Raw genomic sequence first — 8,023 nt, 5'->3', positions numbered from 1 at the left:
ACTAACACTGGAGTAATGAACTAGTGGTAGAGTGAAAATCAGCAACTGAAGGGAGTCGTCAGATCCACGGAGGCGAAGGGGACGAACGGAGCAGCTTGCGGCCTACAAAGAGGACCGAGGCATTGAGACTGTACGTACCTACGAGGAACCTCCGGGAGAGAGACTATCACTATCAGGTTGCTATGAATGAAACAAAGCCCCACAGTTTGTGAAAACCGTGGAGAAAAGAGACTGTAGATTGTGAAACGCTGCGTGCTAAGAATAAGGAGCTGAGGGAGAAGCTAGAAGCTAACCACAGGTTATGTAGCTAGGCTACCGTTAAAAGTTTGATTAGCGTACCAATAAGGGGGTTTAGGAAGCTAACAGTCCTGAGAGCTACTCTTAGTGTCGCTAGCTCACAGTGCTAACAGATCTATTGTCTAGCATAAAGTGCTAGCTGCTAGCTAACTGCCACTGCCACTGTTGAGTGGTGGGGGAGAAAATTAGCATTGTCTTTGTTCACTAACAAGACAGTGCTAAGCTAACCGCCAAATTCTAACACGCCTTGAGAGGAGAAGTAGTTAGGTTTGGTTAATAATCTAATCATAGATGCTTGCTTTAAGCTGATTAGACAAACCTTAAAATAGTATTCATGGTTTAACTAGGCCGTATGAGAGACCAGACACTGCAATATAGCTAAAAATTAGACTAAATGACAGTGATTAGGAGGGGATCTTATAATGGGGAGTTAAAGGCCATTGTTTACTGATAAGGGGTGGGGGAGGTTTTCTACCACTAGTGTAATACCATGTTCAACCAGACTTTATGATAGACTAAAACTGGAGCAACTAGATGGTTACGATAGCAGTGGATTAAGTCATCATTGTGGGTTAAATGCTATTATTTACTTTGGTAGAGCTAAATAAATCCTGCCAGTATTAATTCACAAAATAACTAAATGTGAATAGACCATTAACAGGCTTCTTGCATAGAATGCTACAGGGTGAGTGCTATTACAGGTTAAACACAGTGTTAATTAATTATTGTTGTTATTAGCTAAAGGCTGAACAACACTACTACGTGCTAAAAGAACTGACGATTGCTTTCACAGCCTATTGAATTAAGACTAACAAAAAAGGCCTACCTAAGTCCTGTAGAAGCCAAGAAGGCCAGGTAAAAAAGGGGAATGGAAGTGTTAGCTGAGTTACTAGAGAGGTGTGAAGCAGCTCAAGCAGGTTTTAGGAGAAATGCAGAGTTTATTCTTTGTGGTCTACCAAGCGAAAGGCTGGCATGGGAGCTAAAAGCTGATTTAGATAGATTCCTGGAGGTTGTTACATTTTCTATCGCCATACTGGAAGTTGTCGGCATCGATTCATCTGTGATCTGCAGGATACAGGATGTCTGTTGCCTTGAGTATGACGAGACTATAGAGAGAATCAAGGAGGCAACTTTGGCCAGATGGTCAAAGGCCGAAGTGAGTGAAGACCCCCCTGCTGTGAGGGAAAAGCGAGTGACTATCTCCACAGATAAGAGAGCAGCTGGAGGTTGGAATGTCACACCTGGGCCAGCAGTTCTCAGAGTCAACCCAGATGGCACCACTCCAGGGAGGAACGCAGGGTCCTGCCCGGGGGTCCCATTCTACGCTGCAGAGGGGGGTGAGAAAATTACTCCCACTGTACAAGCAGCCATCGCTGAGAAGAAAGTCCGTCCAGGGGGCCATCCGGAGGGAGTGGCATCAGAGGTCAAACCAGGCGTTGCTGTTCCTGCAGACGAAGCTGCGAACACAGTGACCCCACTCTACGCTGCAGAGGGAGGTGAGAAAGTTACTCCCACTGTGCAAGCGGCTGAACCAGAAGCTGCTACTGCTCCAGAAGACGACGCTGAGAAGGTTCCAGAGGGAGTCAACGTCGCAGAGGAGTCGGCGGCCGAGGAGGGAGTGCCATCGGAGGTCGAACCAGCTCCTGGAGACAAGGCCACGGGTGACGTGGCGGTCGAGGCAGAGGCGTCGATCGTGACAGTCACGGAGGAGGACCCACTCAACGCAGAGGGACACCATCCACCAGAGGCCGCAGGAGAGGCGCCGGCGAGGGCGTCAGAGGACGTCGTCGTGACAGCTGGAGGAGAGGAACCGTTGACGGCTGAGAAGGAGGTGCCATCAGACAGCGTTGCTGCTCCCGCAGACCAAGCTGCGGGCGCGGTGGAGCTGCCACTGGAGGTCGCGAGAGAAGCTGCAAGGGAGATGGTCGATGGAGCCGCGCAGGCGAGGGCGTCAGAGGACGTTGCCACCGAACCATTCAATGCAGAGGGGTGCCAGCCGCTGGAGGTCGCTACTGGAGAAGCTGCACCAGGAGAGGCACCGTCGGAGGTGTCAGCCACAACAGCTGTCATGGAGGACCGTCCAGAGGGCGCCGCTACGACGGACGTCGACACCAGCCCACTCAAGATGGAGGGGAAGCACACCACTACGCCAGGGCGGAGAGCCATGGCCAGCCAGCTGGGTGGTCCTACGGAGCCTCGGGGTAACCAAGGTGGCAGGCTACCTGCTGAAAGCGGCTCTGAGCCTCCAGTTCACAACGGTGGCAGGAGGCAAACCTTGGTTTGCAGACCAATCAAGGTAAAATTATGCGGTGGCAGGCTACCAGCTGAAAGTGGCGTTTCCTCTGAGCCTCCAGTTCACAACGGTGGCAGGAGGCAAACCTTGGTTTGCAGGCCAGTCGAGGTGAAATTATGCGAATGTGCGAACTGCACACCTCCTAACCTCTTGAAAAAATGCGAGTGTGAAATATGCAAGCCTCCTGACCTCTTCGCTCCAGTCCGGTGGGTCATGAGGAAATTGCGGAAGGAAAATAGAGGCGGGGTGCTACGTCAGGTCACTTCAGTTCTTACCGCCAGGATCCAGGCAAAGAGAATGCTTCGTCCTGGTGGGGCTGGAATAATTAGAAAAAAGAAGGTGAAGATAAAAGATCAGCCTTCTTCTCCCTCTGCGGAGGGGAGCAAAGCCCCACGCTCTTTCTTGGCAGCAGCCAAGAAGAGGCCCCAGGAGGGAGCTGCCAAAAAAGCAGTCCCACTGGCGGCTGGTGGTGCCAGCAACGTGACACTGGCGAACTAACTGACACTTGCGCTGCCACCCTCAGAGTAAGGGGGCAGTGCGGACGAGAAGCGAAAAGATGCCAGCGCGGTGTCTAAAAAATCGAAATGTCTTATTTGAGCGACTGTTTACATAGGAATTTCGAAATATATTTTGTAAATGAATGTATCATTTCTAGGTTTGCAATATACCACAGAAGAAAAACTTAACGCATAATGAAATGTATTAAGCTACTTGTAACTTCCAAAACTATGCCACTAAGTTCAAAATGCAACATAAGTTGGGAGGTTCTTCCGCACAACAACAATTATTCTCTACTGATGTTTGACTCATGGTATGAGCAATCAGACCTGTTTGAATTATTATTTGTTGATTGTCTAAAAAGCATTTTTGTATGTGTGCTTGAAGTTTAAGTTAAGGTTTCTTAAGGTGAAATTGTAGATCAACTATTTTAATAATCTTTTAACCCTTTTGCCCAAATTGCAATGTCAGTTACCATGGCAAAATGCCCTAAAATAGGACATTGACTTAGTGGGAGGAGAGAAAAAAGACAAGACACGTGGGTGTCAAACAACTGGGCCTTGGAGGGTTCATGCTTTGTCCTGGGATTTAGGAAAAATCTCAGGAATAAACTAGTGGAAAAGAATTGTTGCTAAATTAAATTGGTCATGATTTACTATGAGGAAAGTCAATTTGAGATCAAATATTAGCCACAATGTCCAAAAAGTATTTCAAACAAATTGAGAACATTACGTTGAACTGTTAATTGTTTCAGTGTATGGGTTTGGAGCCACTTAGAGACAATGTGTGAAATGTGTGTTGAGAAGGTTTACAGAGAGCCATACTAAATAATTGTTTTACCGAGCCGTTATCTAAAGAGCCAAAAAGCTCACGAGGAATGTTTTGTGTGTGTCCTGGATCCTAGATCAGACACACAGGTGGCAGGTGTGGAATAATCTATGATTATGAAAGATAATTGTGGATTATTATTAATGAGATAGTAATGTACTTTGTTTCAAATGTCCTGTTGGCGAAAGTGGTGAGTTGGTCTAGTGGTGGCTTAGCATAATAGACCCCTGGTGAGCTAGCAGCTTCAAAGGGTTTCTTGCATACCAAGCGGGGGAAGGTTGTGAGATAAGAAACAATAGGTGGACAGGGCAGAAGGCCAGAGCTAGCCTCCCCTTGTGTGATGTGTAACAAGAGACAGGACCAAGCGCAAAGCCTTGTGGGTAACCAGAACTTCCTGTTGCTTAAAGATCTGCCCTAAAGGCGGACCTTATGTGTGAAGTTGATATAATGGGCTGCCTGAGCACAGGATTTTAGATTCAGAAGGAACAGTGCCGTGGGTTACCTGAAATATGGGTTTTTAGTAACTTACCGAGATCCTACAAGAGAGTGAGAGACCAATAGTGAGTAACATTGTAATTTTGTACTTGTGATGTGTACGTCTGATGTGAAGTCATATCCTTAATACTCTGTGTGTTATGTGCTTATTCTCTCTCTCAGGTTTTATTACCTAACCACTAACTACCGGTGCCTAAAGTGCTAACCGTTGCTAACTGGTAACTAAGTTTTAGACTAGATTATGTTTGTAATGTTTGTATAGTAAATAAAAAACCATCAAAGACACCAGGTATGAGTAATGTGCTTACAACTCTCTCCACTCTTCTTGAACCCTTTCAATGGGTCTAGCGATTGTAGCTTAGCTGCATCAAACGCAGAAAGTGCGATTTGCTACAAAATTGAACAACGTTCATATCCTAGCATGCAGTAAATGCACGTGTCCCAGGCAGCACATGGGTTAGGAAAACAGGTGTATATCTTAGCAATTAGCATAGTGCATCCATACTTCCCAGCCCACAACAAGCGGTTAGGAAAACAAAGTTTATTTCCAAGCGTAATGCGTCCACATGTCTCCCAGCCAATGAGAGGTTAGGAAAACAAGTTGATAGCCTAGCATAGTGCGTCCGCACATCCTCCAGCCCGTGATGGGTTTATATCCCAGCTTAGTCCCAGCCTATGATTTGTTAGGAAAACAAGTTTATACATCCATATTCCCCGGCATATCTTCTCTGTCGGGTGGAAACCTCATTATATCCAAAACGAAAACTGTTACTTTTCAGGATTCAAAAGCATCAAAAGTAGCAGATCTACAAGCACGAAACGCGCCGCTTTGCGGCGCGTTTCGAGCTTGTAGATCTGCTACTTTTGATGCTTTTGTGGGACGCTGTGGTATGATCAAATAGGGCATTAATATAAGAAAAAAGACAAAAAGTTAAAACATGGAGATTATGAGGTTTCTGCCCGACAGCAACGCTATATGGGTTTAGGGAAACGAGCATAAAGCACCCACAGGTCCAAGCAGCACATCACACACACACACACACACACACACACACAACTCACGGTTGAAGTCCCTGCGCTGCGCCCGGTGCCTCCAGGGCCGGCTCCGCATCCAGTTGAGCCGTCGCGGCAGCTCCATGGTGCCAGGTGAGGAGGAGGAGGACGAGGAGGAAGAGGAGGAGGAGGAGGAGGAGGGCCACAGCGGGTCCACAGCTCATCGGCTTCTTCACCCGGTACCACCACCTGAATCATGCCCAAGAAGACGGATCCTCAATGTGGGCGCCATTAACAGGTGCCGGGGTTACACACCCCCCCACTCACTCACCGACCGATCCACCCACCTATCCAAACCTACAGTATAGAGTCCAGGAAAGGTTCGGATAGAAAAAACACGTCGGGTTAGATCTGCTCTCTCTCTCCGTCTCTCTAGGGCAGTGAACTGGTGGCTCTTGTGACTCTACACATTTTCTTCCCCCCCTCCCTGATCTTTTATGCATGAGTCAGTGGAACCCAACTCCCTCTGGGTTGCTGGGAGAGGAGGAGGAGGAGGTGGAAGAGGAGGAGGGGAGAGACAAGAGGCTGCAGAGAGTCAGGTCCTGAGTCCTGGGTGCTTGCAGATAGGGGCCGTTAATTGTGATGAATGATTTAATTGCGTTTTTGGCACGGAACATTGGAGCAAAAAAAAAAGAAAAATACAATTCTGTTTGCCTTTTAGGCTTTGCAAACTCATAGTTACTGTTAGTTTTCAGATTTCAAATGCAAAAGTAGCAAAAGTAGCAGATCTACAAGCTCAAAATGCAGCTCTGTAGTATGATCAAGTAGGGCATTCATTTTTTTTTTAAAGTATTTTAATTTACAATTAAAATACAGTATGGATATAAGAGGTTTCTGCCCGACAGCGATGATATACAAAAAATAAATGACTGAAAATGACCAGTACCAATAATCAAAATAAATAATGTATTATGGCCAAAACAGGCCAAATATTTAATTGTATATACTTACAATTTTAAAGTATTTTTTTTGCCCTATAAATACCCAAACCAGGGACTCCAGGTTGACGATGGTTAAAAGAGCGTGGACAACATGGAAACAATGACGAAAATATACATTTCGGTTGAATTAATCCAGCCGTTTTTAAACAGATGAATGGAAAGACATTTTTCCAACGATAATGCAAAACAATAGCGACTAGCTCAAATAATTGCGATCAAGGTGTGATTATGTAATAACTGTGACATGCCTGCTCATGGCCAGGTGACACGTTGTGACAACCCAGAGTGCAGAGTCTGGGCTGGCTGCCTGGTGAAACGTGATGCCCCCCTCTGCGTCAGGGCCCCCAGGGGGGCCGGCAAGGTGGACAGAGAGGAGAGACAGTCAGGAGGCGGAGCTTGGACGCTCGCCCAATAAAAGAGGAGAGAACTAGTGGTGGACAGTACTTGAGTACTGTACTTCAGCACTTATATAACATATCTGTACTGTACCGCTACCTTTCCAAAGGCAAATATTGTTTTGACTCCACTACATTTCTATACTTTGACTCGAGGACTGGGGTAGGGTTATGTATTTTTTCACCACTGGTCTTACTAATTTATGTTTCCTGTCTCCCTCCACAAAGATTAGTCTTCTGCTGCGTAATTTTAGGCATAACTAAATGACATGACTAAAAAATTAAGAAATCATGCTTATGGCCGGCACAGGCCCATGTAAACGACTCTAGGGGGACCCAGGGGACACCAAGGTGAGACCTGTGGGCCAACACCTCCAGTCATTCTAATCACAAAGTAAAGGTCATGCAGTATGCATGCATTCCGTTTGTTTCGGGGCACATCAGCTAAATGGCTAAAAGCATTTTGAGATTTTGACAAACCCATTATTTGTTGCGTTGTGTCATCTTCTGTTTCCTTTTTTTATGAACTAGGCCTACATCATCTATCAGAGATATGTAGACTTTATAAACAGCAAACTTTTTTTATATACAATGTCTGTTTTGAAATAGCTATAGTGCACACAACATTGCCTGATAGACAAACATATACATTGTATGCTCTGTACTATACCAGTGGTTCTCAACCTTTTCAGGCCGTAACCCCCCAGAATAATAATATTTGAAAAGTGCAGCGCTGTGAGCTTGTAGATCTGCTATTTCCACACATTTTCACACCTCTTCCTTTATTATTTGACTATTTGGCCAATGTTTGAGCAGTTTGTATTGTATAGTTTAATGTTTACTTTTGTTGCAGTAATGGTCTTTTATCTTTTCTTGTTTTTTGTTTAGGTATTAAAAAGTCCTTACATTGTCTCTTCACTGTCATCTGAGGACCCCCCCAAAATCATGTGCGGACCCCCCTGGGGGTCCACAGGTTGAGAACCACTACTATACAATGATTGCAACAAACCAACACAGACACAATCATTCCATTATGAGATGATGACCTCTAGTGGCATGTATAGGCCACTGCACACCAGAGAACCAAACCATAGTGGCAGATCATGTAATGGTCAGCATTACATTTTCAGGCAACAATAATAAAAGTCATACTATTCCTCCTTGGTAGAATGTTGGGTTGTATGTACCTGGGTATGATAGAAGTCCAAACATTGTCCATCATC

Source organism: Gymnoscopelus microlampas (assembly GCF_963454915.1).
Source record: "Gymnoscopelus microlampas genome assembly, chromosome: 15".
Classification (NCBI taxonomy): domain Eukaryota; kingdom Metazoa; phylum Chordata; class Actinopteri; order Myctophiformes; family Myctophidae; genus Gymnoscopelus; species Gymnoscopelus microlampas.
The sequence above is the reverse complement of the archived record's forward strand: the minus strand, read 5'-3'. Positions refer to the sequence as shown.